Below are 18,354 nucleotides of genomic sequence, written 5' to 3' on the forward strand. Positions count from 1 at the left end.
TGTTTTTTGAGACAGAGTCTCACTCTATCACCCAGGCTGGCGTGCAGTAGTGTGATCTTGGCTCACTGCAACCTCCACTTCCCAAGTTCAAGCAATTCTCCTGCCTCAGCCTCCCGAGTAGCTGGGATTACAGGCATGCATCACCATGCCTGGCTAATTTTTTTGTATTTTTGGTAGAGACAGAGTTTTGCCTTCTTGGCCAGGCTGGTCTCGAACTCCTGGTCTGAAGTGATCTGTTCGTCTCAGCCTCCCAAAGTGCTGGGATTACAGTTGTGAGTCACTGCACCTGGCCTGAAGTGTTTGTTAATGTAAAAAGTTACAGCCAGGCGTGGTGGCTCACACCTGTAATCCCAGCACTTTCGGAGGCTGAGGTGGGCGGATCGCTTGAGGTCAAGAGTTCGAGACCAGCCTGTCCAATATGGTGAAACCCTCTCTCTACTAAAAATTCAAAAAATTAGCTGGTTATGGTGGTGCACGCCTGTAATTCTAGCTACTTTGGAGGCTGAGGCATAAGAATCGCTTGAACCTGGGAGGCAGAGGTTGCAGTGAGCCAAGATCATGCCACTGCACTCCAGCCTGGATGATACAGTGAGACTCTGTCTCAAAAAAAAAAAAAAAAAAAAAAAAAATTAGCCGTGTGCGGTGGCTCACACCTGTAATCCCAGCACTTTGGGAGGCCGAGGCGCGTGGATCACCTGAGGTCAGGGGTTCAAGACCAGCCTGGGCAACATGGTGAAACCTCGTCTCTACTAAAAATACAAAAATTAGCTGGGTGGCTGGGCGCAGTGGCTCACGCTTGTAATCCCAGCACTTTGGGAGGCTGAGGCGGGCGGATCACGAGGTCGGGAGATCGAGACCACGGTGAAACCCTGTCTCTACTAGAAAATACAAAAAATTAGCCGGGCGTGGTGGCGGGCGCCTGTAGTCCCAGCTACTCGGAGAGGCTGAGGCAGGAGAATGGCGTGAACCCGGGAGGCGAAGCTTGCAGTGAGCTGAGATTGCGCCACTGCACTCCAGCCTGGGCGACAGAGCGAGACTCCGTCTAAAAAAAAAAAAAATTAGCTGGGCACAGTGGCACGTGCCTGTAATCCCAGCTGCTCAGGAGGCTGAAGCAGGAGAACTGCTTGAGTCCAGGAGGTGGAGGTTGCGGCGAGCCAAAATTGTGCCATTGCACTCCAGCCTGAGCAACAGAGCGAGACTCCATCTCAAAAAAATAAATAAATGAAATTTTTTAAAAATTACGTAAGATATACATGACTCTTTTGAGTGAAAATCAGAAAAGAGACATAAGTCAAACTGAGATAACCGTTATCAACACTTTGGGACATATAGCAGAGTTTCAGTTAGCAGTGGATGACACACACGGTAGTGATCCTGTAAGATTGTAATGGAGCTTAAAAATTCCTGTGACTTAGGGATGTAACTGTTGTAACATTGTAGCACAGTTTGTTTTTTAAATAAATTTAGCCTAAGCGTAGGGTGTTTATTATAAAGTCTACAGTACTGTACAGTAACGTCCTAGGCCTTTACTTTCACTCACCACAGACTCACCCAGAGCAACTTCCAGTCCTGCAAGCTCCAGTCACATTAAGTGCCTTATACAGGTATACCATTTTTTAAATATTTTAAAGAAATTTTTTATAAATTTATGGGGTACAAGTACAATTTTGTTACATCTATAGGTTGCATAGTGGTGAAGTCAGAGCTTTTAGTGTATTCATCACCCAAGTAACATACCTACGTTATGTTTAGATACACAAATACATAACCATTGTGTTAGAATTGCCTACAGTGTTCAGTACAGTAACGGGCTGTACAGCTTTGTAGCTTAGGAAGAATAGGCTATACCATGTAGCTATACCATCTAGGTTTGCATACATACACTCTATAATCACACAATGATGAAATCACCTGCAATGCATTTCTTAGAACAAATCCCCATCATTATGCAACAAATGAGTATACATTTCTTAGTTTGTTTTGAATACAGAATTCCAAAAACTTCTTTATTTTTCTATGATATACTGTAAACATCATTTACATATGAAACATTTTAATGGATATATTGCGTTTGCTGTTTGGACGTGACATAATTTAACCTGTCTAATGTTGATGTACATTGTTGTTCCTTATTTCTTACCATTGCAGTAATTTTACTGTAGTTAACATTTGGATTTATTTTTCACAGAATGAATTCTCACAAGTCCAATCGCTGTGTCAAAGAGTATGGCCTTTTAAAAGGCTTTGGTAGCCTGTTGCCTAATTGTCTTCCCAAAAGATTCCCCACATCCTGATCAATTCTTCAGCATATATGGCCATCTCTATATTAAGACACTTTATATTAAGATTTGTAAACCTGTTGACTGCTGTCACAGGCCACCACCACTCTGGGCATCTTCAGGTCATGCTTCGTGTTCACCAGTCCTTCCAGCAGTGGGCAGTGCAAAGCTTCCCTCCACCCACAAGGTTTCTGTGATCTTTAGCCTTTATTGTGCAGTTTACTTGTTAACCTGCTTATAATTTATTCAGCCTGTGCTAATCATTGACTCCTTTTGGGAAGGGTAGAAGGGAAAAGACGTATACAATTTCTCAGCTGACCTTTTTTTAATGTTGGGGAAGAATAATGAACAACTTTTATTATCTAACATAGACAGCCAGTCTTCTGCTTCTAGGATGCTGTCCCACCAGTGTGTCCATCTACGCCGTCAGCCCTAAATGCCAGTCCTATGTAAAAAGTCCTGTGTTCATTCAGAAAAGTCACCCAGTGTCCATCCATTTATGTCCATCATATTAAAAACAGTTGAGTTACATGATAAAACATGCTACCATTAAATATTTTAACAGATTTAAATAATATGAGGAAATTGTTAATGGTTGTGACATGTTAAACAATTAAAAAATACAATTTTTTTATAATATAAACTTTTAACATCTATCATCTCAATTATGCGAGAACAAAAAACATAGAAAAAAGATAGGAAAGTACCTTGGGAAGCTGAGGCAGGAGGACTGCTTGAGCCCAGGAACTTATCAAGATCAGCCTGGGCAACATGGCGAAACCCTGTCTCTACAAAATATTTTTTAAATCTAGCCAGGCATGGTGGCATGTACCTTATAGTCCCGGCTGCTCAGGAGGCTAAGGTGAGAGCATCACTTGAGCCCAGGAGTTCAAGGCTGCAGCGAGCTGTGTTTGCACTCCAGCCTAGGTGTCAGAGTGAGACTATGTCTTTAAAAAAAAAAAAAGAAATGTATTACAACATTAGGAGTTGTAAGCGGCAACATTATGGCCAATATTTTTCTGATTATGATTGTGTGTGTTACAAATATTCTATATTGAGTGCATTATACCAATAATCAGAAAACATTGCTGAATCATTTTGTTTTTAAAGAATCATCTAATAGGGATGGGAAGGAATACAAAAGTTGTATTAAGTAAATGGGATGAAGCTCTCAGTTTAGGGATCAAGATGATTGGTAAGTGGAATGCTATGCAGTCATAAAAAGGAACAAAATAATATCCTTTGCAGCAACATGGATGCGGCTGGAGGTTGTTATCCTAAGCGAATTAACATAGAAACAGAAAACCAAATACCACATGTTCTGACTTATAAGTGGGAGCTAAACATTGGGTACCCATGAACATAAAGATGGCAGCAATATTGGGGACTATTAGAGGGGTAAGGGAAAGGGGGCCAAAGGTTGAAAAACTATTTTACCATGCTCAGTACCTCGGTGATGGGATCAGTCATGCCCCAGACCTCAGCTTCATGCAGTACACTCAGGTAACAACCTGCACACAAATCCCATGAAGCTAAAATAAAAGTTGAAATTAAAAAAAACAAAAGATGATAGGTAAAAATTCACTGATGCAATGCCATTTGCAACCTTCAGTGCAAGTTTGATTTTGACAGTTCTTACCAATTATTGCAGATGTAAAGAGATATTACCCTTTTAGCTTATGCCTTGATATTAGTGTTTTGCTTTAGATTGGTGGTTGGTTGGTTTGTGGGATAGGTTCTTTTTGGCTGTGTAGTAATGACATCAGATGCCCACAGAGAATTAGTTGTAAATGGTGATGGCCTTTTTAAATGGTTTCACTGCTGTACTCAAAATACTCTTCAACTAACCTGACCTGATGTCCTTGAAGTTTAGTACTTCTAATAAGATCTAACATTTGGTTGCATTTGTTATAAATGCCAAAGTTATATTTAAAAACACCCAAAGGGGCTGGGTGTGGTGGCTCACACCTGTAATGTCAGCACTTTGGGAGGCCCAGGCAGGAGGAGAACCTGAGCCCAAGAGTTTGAGACCGGCCTGGGCAACATAGTGAGACCTCCATCTCTACAAAAAAACAAAAAAAAATACGCATGGTGGCATGTGCCTGTTGTCTCAGCTACTTGGGAGGCTGAGGTGGGAAGATCACTTGATCTTGGGAGGTTGAGGCTACAATGAGCCATGATTGCAATATGCAACACTGCATTCCAGCCCAGGGAACCATGAGACTTATCTCAAATTAAAAAACAAACGAAAAAAACCAAACACTCCAAATGTACAGTGAATAGTTCAGATCAGGTGTACTGGAGGCTATATGAAGAGAGACAGTGATAGCAAGAGTCAACAGTCCTTACAGACTAAAGTGAGGTAGTAGTAGTAGTAGGCATTGGGGAACCACTGAAGGTTTGCTTGTTTTATCTTGTTTTGAGACAGGATCTTGCTGTGTTTCCCAGGCTGGAGTGCAGTAGCATGATCATGGCTCATTGCATCGTTGACCTTCTGGGCTCAAGTGATCCTCACACCTCAGCCTCCCAAGTAGCTGGGACTACAGGCACGTATCACCACGCCTGGCTAATTTTTTTTTTTTTTTTTTTCTTAGAGATGTGGTCTTGCTATGTTGCCCAAGATGGTCTCAAACTCTTAGACTCAAATGATCCTCCCACCTGGGCCTCCCAAAGTTCTTGGGATTACAGGCATGAGTCACTGCACCTGGCCTGGGAATAACAGTTTAAGGCCAGCCTCTTAAAATCAAAGTTATTGTGGCAACTTCTAAAAGATGGGTTGAAAAGAGAGGAAACTGGGGATAACATCATAAATAGATTATCATAGTATCCCTGGTGAAAGAAAATGAAGGCCTGAAACAAGGCAGAGAAGGCAAAGACAAACTTGATATCTAATGGAATATGAGTAAGTTAACAATATAAGTTATCAGCCAAAATGGGATATGCTTAAGAGTCAAAGAAGGCACTATTAATAATTACTCCAGCATATCAAAATACCACACTATACCCCATAAATACATACAATTTGTCAACTAAAAATATACATCTTTTTAATTCATGAAAAAGGGGGATAAGAAGAAGAAAAACATTCCTGCAGGACTAGTCTGGGCAGAGGAGGAGTTGTGGTAACTAGATATGAGGAGACAGAGAGGAAGGAGGCACAGAGCAGTTGGAGCTTGCTGCCTGGAAGAGTGACGGTATGATAAGAGAGACGGGATGATGTGAAATAATTCACATTGTTAATTATGAAGTGTGTTTTGAATCACCTCAGTGTTATCCAGAAATGACACTCAGTTATCGTGTTCAGATAGGGGACAATGTGTTTTTGCAGTGATAGCAGTGGAGGGGAAGGGCTGTCAGCTTAAGTTGGTCATTCTGTCATCAAATGAATTAGTAGCAAGACTTGACCAGCATTTGTGAATAATGAAGCTTTTCTTGCTGACAAACTGCTGATGTTTACATTGGGCCATTATAATAGGCAATTTAATGTCATTAATGACCTTTATATCAAAAATAACTTGTGAATGAATGAATGTAGTGAACATTAAGTACTGCTAATAGGAAAAAAAAAAAAAGGGGCAAAGCTTCTTCACCAAATTGGCAGAATGATCATCAGTATTTCTGCCTATTCTTTGCCTCAGTTACACACATATTTATTTATTTATTTATTTATTTATTTATTTATTTAAGTTTTAGAGACAATGTCTATGTTGCCCAGGCTGGACTTCAACTCCTCAGTACAAGTGATCCTCCTGCCTGAGCCTCCTGAATAGCTGGGACTACAGGCCTGCACCACCATGCCCTGCTCTAGTTACACAAATCTTAAAATGATGCTGTTATGATAATTCAATTAAGAAAGTAAACTAGTTCTATGATCCAAGCACATAGTTGTGACTCAATTCATGCTGTTGTTTTTAATCCTGAAATGATATTGTAAAATAAGAGCTTTACCTTTAAGTTTTTGCTACTCAGTTTTTACGTTTGAGGCAAGAAGGCAAGTGGCAGGGAAGAATGATTAGCAATAAAGCTTTTTAAAAGTTCTTCAGAAACAGTAGACAATTGGTTGAGTCAAATTGACCTATAATGACTATTCCCAGGAATTTCCTAGTTTTATTCCTTTGGAAGGAATTGTAACTACATTATGCCATGTAAAGAATGCTGCTATTTTACGTTTATTACAAAGATGTGCCTACAGATAAGAATCAAACCGTAGAACCTTAAAAATGTTTTAATTTTACCTGATCTTTTTCTTAGAAAGCTAACTGTAAGTAGGATATGGTGCCAAGAAAAATCATCAGCCTGATACTGTGAAAAAAGATGCCCTATTAATATGCCCACAACATTATCAGCAAGCTAAGTAACATCTCTGGACCTTAGTTTCATTATATTTTTAACTAAATATGTATCAGAGCAACAAGCCCAATATATTTTGGAACCTCAATACATAGTGGTTTTGCTGATTGTCTTTTTAACAATTTCTAAAATATTGAATACTAGTTATTATAATTAAATGTATTCTAAACATCCGTTCTTTCTGTCTCATGCCTTTATGTAGCCTGTTCCTTCCACCTAGAATGCCTTTTCCTTCCTTTTCTCACATAGCAATCTTTGACATATCCTTGAAGACTGAGCTCTCCCATCACCCTGGGAGGTCTGGCCTGATCTGGAAGACGGTTCAGCACGTCTTTCTCTCTTGCCATAGTGCGGGATTTTTGTCTGTTTTCAGCAGGTTGTTCCAGACTGCAAGCCTCTGGAGGGCAGTGACTCAATCCCATTCAGCTCCGTATCCCCACTACCAGCATGGCATGCAATGGGGGCATCCATACATATACAGAACAGAAACTTTCAGGGTTTGGCCAATTTTACTTTTCCTTAGCATGTATTATCATAAAGTGATGTAAGTACTATATGCCTGGATTTGTCTTATTACTACATCTATTTGTTAGTAAAAGGAGGTTACATGGTGCCTTAGTGGTTTCTTTGCACTTAAATATTTTTGAAATTATTTGGTTCTTGGCTGGGAACTGAGTTCAGTATGTCTGCTAAAGTATTTCCCATTTCTTGCCACCTCTACAATAGTGCCATAATTTCCAAGTTGATTTTATATGTATCATCTTTATTCTCACAATCCTGAGAGGTATGTAGAGCAAGAATTAAGTTCTACATTTAACAAAAGAGAAAACCCACAGAGATTGATAGGCTCTAGGTTATATAGCTAACTGGTAACAAACCAATTTTTATTAAAATTAATTTTAAAAATTTAACTGTTTTAAAGTTTTTCTTAAATGATGAACATTGCCTGTGTTTTTCTTGCATGTAGTTTCTATTTTAGGAGAAAGAATTTGCCTAGGGGTAGTTCTGAAACCAAGTAAAAGTAATTGGATTATGAAGGTCTTCTACCTTAAACTAGCTGTCAACTTTAAACTCAACCATTTAATAATTAAATTTAAACTTTACCTTTGTTTAATTTAGTAATGTTTCTTCACACTAATCAATTTTTCAAATTAGGAAAGTAATAAATGACAAAAATGGAAGAACATTTATTAAAGATAGAAAAATAAAATGTTTAATGGTCTTGCACATATAAATGGTGTTAATATTTTGGCTTCATTTTAATAAAGCTTTTATTAAATAGTGTCAGAGAGAGAGTGGTGGTTATTTTGTAAAGAAAATGTAAAATCTTTTTTCAAATTATAAAATTACTTGCTTATTTTCATACTTGGTGAGAGCCAAATTAAAATTATTTATAGTTCAATGGGCTACTTTGCTAATATTTGCCAGAGGTGAACTTCACTTGAATAAAAGATGTGACATAAATTTATACAACATTTTTCATGTGAATGTGGTTCTCAAAAATTTTATTTCTAAGTTGGAACAGAAAAATTTAAGAAATATAAATATGTATAATGAATATAAATTGATTTCTTAATACTTTCTACTCTGACTGAATATCAAAATTAATTAATATGCTCTTTGAATCCTAGAAAAAAAGCTAATAGTTTAAGTATTAGTAATGTACTAAAATTAAAATGACCTTAGAAAGGGATTCAGGTATTTCAGGCTAAATTTTCCTTTGATTTTAAGTTACCAACTGATAGAGTACAAAAGTGATAACTTTCTGAATATTGTTGCTATAAACAAGCATATATTCAGTTCCTGCTGTGTGAAAAGAAGCCAAATGTAATGATTGTGGTCTTATTCAGTGACAAAGTGCTGATGATATTATTTCCATAGACAGTACAATTCTGCAGCTGGCTCTGTCAGTCTAGGAAGAGAGCTCACTAAATAAAGACCATGAAGTAATTTGCAATTCAGGGGCAGCATTTTAAAGGAAATGAGCTGAAAGTCTACTCATTAAAGTCAAAGGAAACCTTGTGCTTTTTTTTCTTTTCAATATATTTGTTTCTTCAAAGTGTAGCTATACCAGCTTGCATAGCCCATATTGGGAATTCAGAAAAAGGTGACACTGTTAAAATTTTTGCTTTTTGGAGAAGTTAGATCTTTTGGGGTAAAAAAATTATTTGGGTGTCTGGAATTTAAACCTACTTTGCTCGTTTCATTTCAGACATATAAGAAATGTGTTTCAGAGGCATTTGTTAGTTGTCTGTTTCCTCGCAGTGTAAGACTGTCAAGCATATAAATGCAGGAGCCCCAGTGGCCTGAAAGCAGTCAGAGTTCCTACTCTCTTTCTTGGCTTAATGGAAATGCAAGTGAACTGTACAGCGTTCAATGGACCAATCAACGGGGCAAAAATCAGTAAGTGCATGTCCAGTTTTCTGAGGACAATATTTTAGCTACAAATGATTCTTTTGATGCTGTATGTATCTCCTCACCCCATCCCCTTTAGAGAGTCCAAAATTGTGTCATTTGGCTGCTTATGTATAATAGCAAAATTTTATTTATAGCAAAATAAAAGTCAGTAGACATTTGAGTAGCTACTCTGACTTAGAAACCACTAGAGGTCAGGGATGTAGAGAATGAAACCACGTATGTTGCCAGGTTGCTTAATCTGGTGGGGCAGATTTATGAACAAATAGCTTATGTGGTGTTAGAAATATATCACAGGTAAGTATTTCTGCTTCTAGTAATCAAATTCCTGACATACATACTTTTGGAATAGCCTAAAGACCTGTAAGAAATAAGTCAGTGCCAGGGCATCTCCACTTTTTATTAGATATCAGTAGCAAGCTTGGTTCTTCTATTGGGGTAGGTTTGTTTTCTTTTTTTCTTATTTGTGCCTACTGCTCTTTCACCTCTATATTGTGGGACATTCCTTATCACATGCCCCCACTTGTTGCTACCCCAAGTCACTCAGGGTTTTACCAAACTTCCCTCTCCATCCTTGTCCTTTCAGTGTTTATTTAGACCCTAGTAACCTACAGATTCATGCTGCCTGTGTGATTGTTAAGATGATGTCTGAAAGGTAATGTGTGTGTCAGAAAGTGAATTCATCTTCCCTACCCTCCACCTCCTGCCTCCTTCTTTCCCATTTCTCAAATTTCGGTAGCACTGATCTTGGCCCTGCAAAGTAGCAACACCCTTAAATAGAGTGTTCACATATGAGTAAGATCATGTGGTAGTCCTCTTTATGTGCCTGGCTTATTTCACTTAGCATAGTGTCCTCCAGGTTCATCTACGTTGTTGCAAATGACAGCATTTCCTTCTTTTTTAAGGCTGAATAGTAGGGAATCGCATCTTGCACAGTGTTTCCTGAAACATCTAACTCAGCACACAGTGGATGCTCTTCCTCCCTGCCCGCATGGGGTATTGCTGCGTACTCCTCAGGTCTCCTCCATATTGCTTTCCCCATCCCCCGCAGACAGCCTTGCTTCATAATTTAAAAGATGATAAAGGCTATGAGGTGTGAACTCCTGGACTTCTCTACCATTTTATCTCCCTTTGCTCATTTTCCGAGAGTTTGTTCCCTGTAGTCACTGAGGCTGATTCAAGACTCCTTGCATAACTATACTCTTAGTTCCATTTCCTTTTGCATTCATGCCTTGTTTTTCTCCTTCCGTAACATTTTATGGAATACCTACTATATGCATGCCACTGCGCTGATGCTGGGAATGTAGTCATCATAATTAAGATGGTCAAAGTTGAGCTTCAATTCTAATGAGGAGAATCTTTTTTATTGGTTTTTCAATCTCTTTCCCTCAAGTGGTCTATGTGACCTAAGACATTTCCAACTTTTCCCCTGTATAAAAAAAATAAAATCCTAAACTCTCTTAACGTTATACCTGTTCCTTGATACTACCTGATTCTTCCCTTCCCTTTTCAACCAAGCTCCTTGAGAAAACATTATAATGTTTCTGAAACTTGAGTTCACGCAAACTATTTTTAAAGAACCTTGTTCCATATCTTGTAACCTATACAAAAATCAACTAAAAATGGAATATCTACCTAACCGTAAAACTTGAAACTATAAAAGTTCTTAAGATAACGCAGAAGAAAATCTTTGTGACTTTGGATTAGGCAAAGATTTGTTAGCTATATAACCAAAATTTGAGCCATAAAAGAAAAAAGATAAATTAAACTTCATAAAAATTAAGTATGGTAGTCTCCTCTTATCTGTAGTTCACTATCTGTGTTTCATCACCCGCAGTGAATACCATGGTCCAAAATTGTTACATACAGTAAGATGTTTGAGATAGAGAGAGACAACATTCACATAACTTTTAGCAGCATTTTATTATAATTGTTCTGATTTATTATTGTTAATCTCTTACTACGCCTAATTTATAAATTAAACTTGATCATAGGTATTATATATAGGAAAAAAAACATAGTGTGTAAGGTTCAGTAGTATCCACCATTCCAGGTATCTACTGGGAGTCTTGAAATGTATTCCTCCTGAGTGAGGGGGAACTATTTTACTTCTGCTCTTTGAAAGATGTGTATAAGAAAATCAAAAGATAAGCCACACATTGGAACAAATAATATTTGCAAATCACATATGTTATAAAGAACTTATATCCAAAAATCACAAGAAAATAAATAACTCAATTTAAAAAATAGAACAATGTGCTGTGGCTCATGCCTGTAATCCCAACACTTTGGGAGGATGAGGTGGGCAGATTGCTTGAGTCCAGGAGTTTGAGACCAGCCTAGGCAACATGGCAAAACCCTGTCTCTACAAAAAATAGGAAAAATTAGCCAGGTATGGTGGCATGCACCTGTGGTCCCAGCTGCTCAGGAGGCTAAGGTGGGAGGATTGCTTGAGCCCAGGAAGGGGAGGTTGCAGTGAGCCAAGATCGTGCCACCACACTCCAACCTGGGTGACAGAGCGAGACTCTGTCTCAAAAGAAAGAAAAAAAAAGGCAAAAGATCTGAACAGACATTTCAACAGAGGACAAATAAGCACATGAGAAGATGCTCAACAGCATTAGTTATTAGGGAAATAATAAGTAGCTTCTCAGAAAGTTCAACCTACAACCTATGCCTACTGTATGACCCAGCCATTTCATTACTAGGTATTTACCCAAGTGAAAAAAGCCTATTCAAAGACTTGTGCACAAATGTTCATAGGAGCTTTATTTATAATAGTCCACAACTGAAAAACAAAAACAAAAAACAAAACACATGCAAGTACAAACAAATCATGTTATGTCCCTACAGTGGAATACTACTCTGCCGTAAGAAGGTACAAACTATTGATACACAAGACACATGAATATCAAAATTATTATGCTGAATGTAAGCCAGACAAAAAAGATTGCATACCGAATAATCCCATTTATATGAAATTCTAGAAAATGCCAAGTAATCTATAGTCACAGAAAGCACATTAGTGGGAATGGAAGACCAGGGAAATATGGGAGCTGGGATTACAAAGGGGTGTGAGGAAACATTCTGGAATGATGGATATATTCATTATCTTTATAGTGATGATGGTTTCATGAGTGTTTACATATGTCAAAACTTACCACCAAATTGTATCCTTAAATATGTGCAATTTACTAGATGTCAGTTATACCTCAACAAAGATTTTTTTGTTTTTTAGAAGGCTACATAATGCGCAAGTCCATTAATGTGACATTCTTATGAAGGCAAAACTATAGAGACAGAAAACATATCAGTGGTTGCCAGGAGCCAGGGTGATAAGCAGGGTTAACCACAAAGTAGCATGGGGGACATTTTTGGGATGATGAAATCGTTTGACATTTTGATTACAGCGGTGGCCACATGACTATACATGTTTGTTGAAATTCACAGAACTGTACACTAGAGGGTACATTTTACTATATATTAATTATACTGTAATTTTAAAAATGAAAAAAATATTCAAATAATTCTATGAATACCAGAGTTGTTTTTACTAAATTTCCACATCCTAATACATTGAGTAGTGCACCCTTACCGGCAAGGGTTATGTTCCAAGATCCCCAGTGGACGCCTGAAACCATGGATAGTACTGAACCCATATATCTTATGCTTCTCCTAGACATACATACCTATGATGAGATTTAATTTATAAATTAAGCACAGTAAGAAATTAAGCACAGTAAGAAATTAATAATAAAAAATAGAACAGTTATAACAATTTTACATTTTCTCTTTGAAACTCAAGAAAAGGAGTTTGGGCCCTGGAACTGGAGGAAAAGGAGAGAGGAGGAAATGCCCAAAGTGATCTTTACCAACAGGCTTGTTGGATGATGAAGTAAAGGTTGTTTTCTCTTTCACACTCTGGTTTTTTGTTGCCTTTTCCCTAGTCTTCAGTGAAGCTTTACTACTTCCTTAGACTTGTATTAGCACTGCCTAGACTTGTATTAGCACGGGAAGGTCACATTCAGAGCAAGCTGAACAGAGAATCAAGTACAGAGTTTAGAGCAGGGATCAGGAGCGAGGGTGAGCAAGATCACTGGGAAAATGTAAGTTCCTCTCTGGAGCTCCTTGGAAACAGTAGAGAGAGAGCTGAGCTTCTCCTAGTTATTAATTTATTTACATTTTCTTGTCTTTGTATTTACTTGAGCCCAGATAACTGGAAGACTGGGGACAGGTGAAACATACTTCCCCACTGAGCATGTCTACTGCTACTACCTTAGTACAAGTTATCAACACCTGAAGCTTGGATGACTGCTATTGCCTTTTAACGAGTTTCTTTGAATCTTTTAGTTTTTTTTTTTATTTTTTAGTTTTTATACTTTAGATTCTGGGGTACATGTGCAGAACATGCAGGTTTGTTACATAGGTATACATGTACCATGGTGGTTGGCTACACCCATCAACCCGTCACCTACATTAGGTATTTCTCTTAATGCTATCCCTCCCCTAGCCCCCCACCCCCCAATGGGCCCCCATGTGTGGTGTTCCCCTCCCTGTGTCCATGTGCTGTCATTGTTCAACTCTCACTTATGAGTGAGAACATGTGGTGTTTGGTTTTCTGTTCCTGTGTTAGTTTGCTGAGAATGATGGTTTCCAGCTTCATCCATGTCCCTGCAAAGGACATGAACTCATCCTTTTTTATGGCTGCGTAGTATTCCATGGTGTATATGTGCCACATTTTCTTTATCCAGTCTATCATTGATGGACATTTGGGTTGGTTCCAAGTCTGCTATTGTGAATAGTGCCTCAGTAAACATACATGTGCATGTGTCTTTATGGTAGAATGATTTATAATCCATTGGGTTGGGTATATACCCAGTAATGGGATTGCTGAGTCAAGTGGTATTTCTAGTTCTAGATCCTTCAAGAATCACTACACTGTCTTCCACAATGGTTGAATTATTTTACATTCCCACCAACAGTGTAAAAGCGTTCCTATTTCTCCACATCCTCTCCAGCATCTGTTGTTTCCTGACTTTTTAATGATCGCCATTCTAACTGGCGTGAGATGGTATCTCGTTGTGGTTTTGATTTGCATTTCTCTAATAACCAGTGATGATGAGCTTTTTTTCATATGTTTGTTGGCTGCATAAATGTCTTCTTTTGAGAAGTGTCTGTTTATTTCCTTTGCCCACTTTTTGATGGGGTTGTTTTTTTCTTGTAAATTTGTTTTAAGTTCATTGTAGATTCTGGATATTAGCCCTTTGTCAGATGGATAGGTTGGAAAAGTTTTCTCCCATTCTATAGGTTGCCTATTCACTCCGATGAACTCTTTTTTTTTTTTTTTTTTTTTTTTTTTGAGACAGTCTCACTCTGTCACCCAGGCTGGAGTGCAGTGGTGAACTCTTTCTCTATTGCAATTCCCCTGCCTTGATAAATTGGCTCTATCTGGGAAGCTGGCAAGAAGAACCCACAGGGTGTTTACATTGCTATCTGTCTTCATGAAGGCAAAGGCTTTGATTTTTTTCATAAGCCCCACCATGCAGCTAGCACTTGGCTTAGTGACTGAACCCTCGTAGGCACTCAACAGATATTTGAATAAATGTGTCCTGAACAGTGCTGTCCAATAGAAGTAAGATGTAATTTTAAATTGTTGAGTAGTTACATTCAAACGTAATAAGAAAAAATAAAGTTAATTTTACTAATACATTTTAATTACCCAATATATCTAAGATGTTACCACTGCAACATGTAATCAGTATAAAAATTATTGAGATATTTTACATTTTTTTGTGTTAAGTCTTCAAAATCCATCGTGTGTTTTACATTCAGAACACATCTCAATTTGTATTAGGTGCCTTGCAAGTGCTCCATAGCCTAAAGTAGCTAATGACTCCTGTACTGGACAGGGCAGGTCTGGAACCTCCTAGTGTTCAATATATGCCAGTTGATAGATAATAGCACAATGCAAAGAATTGGAGAAAGAAAGTTTTATTCTGAGAGCTGCCGTATCCACTGGTTGATACAGTGACTATGAGACTTCATTCACCTGTTAACATCTGGAACAGCAGAAAGACCTAAAGTGCCCATGATGAATGAGTAAGGACACTGGACCAGGAGTGAGGTGAATATGCAAAAGCCTATGTCTCCCAGAGCCCCAAAGAGACAGAGCAGAGGACACCCAAAGAGCAACAGGCTTGTTGCACCAGTGGGAAGACATAGCAGGCGGCAGGCTCTGCTGAGGAGTCTGCCAACAGAGCATCTCAGAGTGCAAACCAGGCTGGGCACAGTGGCTCACACTTGTAATCCCAGCACTTTGGAAGGCTGAGGTAGAAGGAGCACTTGAGCTCAGGAGTTCAAGACGAGCCTGGGCAACAAAGTGAAAAATCTTGTTGCTACAAAAAAAATTTAAAAATTAGCCAGGTATGGTGGTGTGTGTCTGTAGTCCCAGCTACTTGGGAGGCTGAGGTGGGAGGATCACTTGAGCCCAGGAGGTCAAGGCTGCACTGAGCCATGATTGTTTCATTGCACTCCAGTCTGGCTGACAGAGCAAGACCCAGACACCAAAACATACCAAGGACTAAACTCTGACCATTTTTCTCTCTTGTCTAAATCTCTACCTAAGGGGTGAGAGAAGTCACACACTACAAACAAAGTCTCAGAAGATGGATTTTATTTAACCCTATGTAACATGGATTACTTTCCAACTTGACTCGTCATAACATCACATGACAGATGAAGAGGGAAACCAAAATGTTTTACCCCAAAAATATGTTTCGTCACCATATTTTGAAATAGCTCTGTAAAGCCGTTTTTTTGTGGGGGAAATTTGCCTCTGTAAAGAATCTCCATTAACATAACTAGGTCTTTCCTCTACCAGGTCCTCCCAGTCTTGAAGAGATTAACTGAGAGTCTAGCACCTCTTAAAGGACTGAATAGGAAACATTTGCCGTCTATGGCCTGAAAGGCCTGCCACCTATAGACTACTGGAAACTGCCTGCTTCACTACATAGTAAGAACCTTGGAACCACAACCTCTTATCTTAACCCAGACACTCCTTTCTATTGATCCCAGGTTTTTAGAAAGTAACTTAACTCTCAGCCAATCAGAAAATCTTTGAGTCCACTTGTGACCTGTAAGTCCCCACCCTTCAAATTGTCCTGCCTTTTGGGACTTAACCAATGTATACCTCCCATGTATTGATTGATGTCTTATGTCTCCCTAAGATGTATAAAACCAAGCTGCAACCCAACCACCTTGGGCACATGTTCTCAGGACCTCTTGAGACAGTGCTGTGGGCCGTGGTCACTCATATTTGGCTCAAAATAAAACTCTTCAAATATTTTACAGACTTTGGCTCTTTTCACTGACAGTACTGTTCTGGGATTTGTCATGGCAGGGTATGCGTCTTAGTCCATTTTTTACTGCTGTAACATTCTAACACAGACTGGGTAATTTACAAACAATAGAGATTTATTTCTCACAGTTCTGGAGGCTGGGAAGTCCAAGACCAAGGTGCTGGCAGGTTCAGTGTCTGGTGAGGGCCTGGTCCCTTAAGCCCTTTTATGAGGGCCCTGATCCTATCCATGAGGGCACTGCCCTTGTGACTTGATTACTTCCTGAAGGCCTCACCTCTCAACACTATCACATTGGTAATTATGTCTCAACATATGAATTTGGGGGGATATATTCAGACCCTAGCAATATGTAATGTAGTTTTTTTCTTCCTATAATACTTTCTTTGGCTAATTTGTGGCTAGCATGCTTTCCATTGGGATGTTGGTACTAGCCAACTGGGCTGTCTACTGAAATGAGTTTGTCCCAGGTTTCTGGGTAGGAAACTGTCTCCTTAAAAGTGACTTTTAGGGGCCAGGCATCATGGGTCATGCTTGTAATCCCAGCAATTTGGGAGGCCAAAGCAAGGAGATCGCTTGAGGCCGGGAGTTCAAGACCAGCCTGGTCAACGTAGCAAGACCCCATCTCTGCAAAAAATAAAAAAATTACCCTGGCATGGTAGCACATGCCTCTGTCCCAGCTACTCAGGAAGCTAAGGTGGGAGGATCACTAGCCTGGGAGGTCATGGCTGCAGTGAGCTGTAATCATGCCACTGCACTCCAGCCTGGGAGACAGAGTGAGACCTTGTCTCCAAAACAAAACAAAACAATACAAAAAATGACTTTTGGATGTGTGCCCCTCACTAAGTAATAGTCATCATACTGATGACACAGTGCTTAGGAGAAAATCCACTGTGCATGTTTAAAACTCCGTTTTAATGCTCCGAGGGTAAAATGTGTGTCGTCCAAGAAGATAAGCCACTTACTTTGGTATCCAGAGCAATAGCTGCCTCCCACCCACATTTGACTAATGTTAGTTTCATTGCTTGATGCTGTTACCTCTTGTCGCTATGAGTTTCTGAATCAGAGAGACAAGAGGGCAGTTAGTGCCACATCACCCAGCCCTCCTCTTTGCTCTTAGGGAGCAGTCTGGGTGGTGGATTCTGAACCATCCTGCACAGAGAGTTCACAAAGGTGTCAGTGGGGATTTGTAAGCAGGAAGAAGTTCCCGATATTTAAGGGAGAATTCTGCCGTGCAGGTCTCAGAACCCAGCCCACAGCTCAGAGTGAACAATTTTTAACTTTTTACTTTTCCAGAAAATGAAGACTTACCCTCCTAGGTTTCAAAGAATATCTACCAGTAATATTTTGCTGGAGACCCATGTCTTACAAAAGATGCAGTAATTTTGATGAGAGATCTCCAAGGCAGTTGAGGAGGTAAGGGGTTCATGGGGCTATTTCCCCAGCACTACTAGTAACTTAATAAAATATCAGCTGCTGTTTGACAACAAACAGAGACACACTATAAAACCGCAACTGTTCCTTTCAGATTGTATTAATAGAAAAAATCTGGTAAACAAGAAAGATCAGTACAAGAATGTTCCACCAAGTAGATCCAATTTCTCAAAGGAAATGTTAATCCCTACGCATGACAGGCTTTCACATTAAAAAAAAAAAAGTGAGTCATCATTGTATCACTGATTATTTTAAGCAGTTTTATAGAGGTTAACGGGTGTTGGAGTCAAATAAGTCATTTCTTTTTTTCTGCCTTCAAATATTTGTAAGGAGTATTACAGATATATTCTTAAAAAAATTAAAGTATGTTTAAAGATTTCTATGTGCCCTTCTCCAATTTCATTCCACTCTTTTCACCCTAAAATAAACTACATTATGTCTTAGTTTCAAGTATGCTTTCTACTTGCTATATATGTAGTATCAATAAATGAAGTACAGAACTGCCTCTGCATACGTTAAATTTT

The sequence above is a fragment of the Hylobates moloch genome, unplaced genomic scaffold (genome assembly GCF_009828535.3).
Source record: "Hylobates moloch isolate HMO894 unplaced genomic scaffold, HMol_V3 SCAFFOLD_1, whole genome shotgun sequence".
NCBI lineage: Eukaryota > Metazoa > Chordata > Mammalia > Primates > Hylobatidae > Hylobates > Hylobates moloch.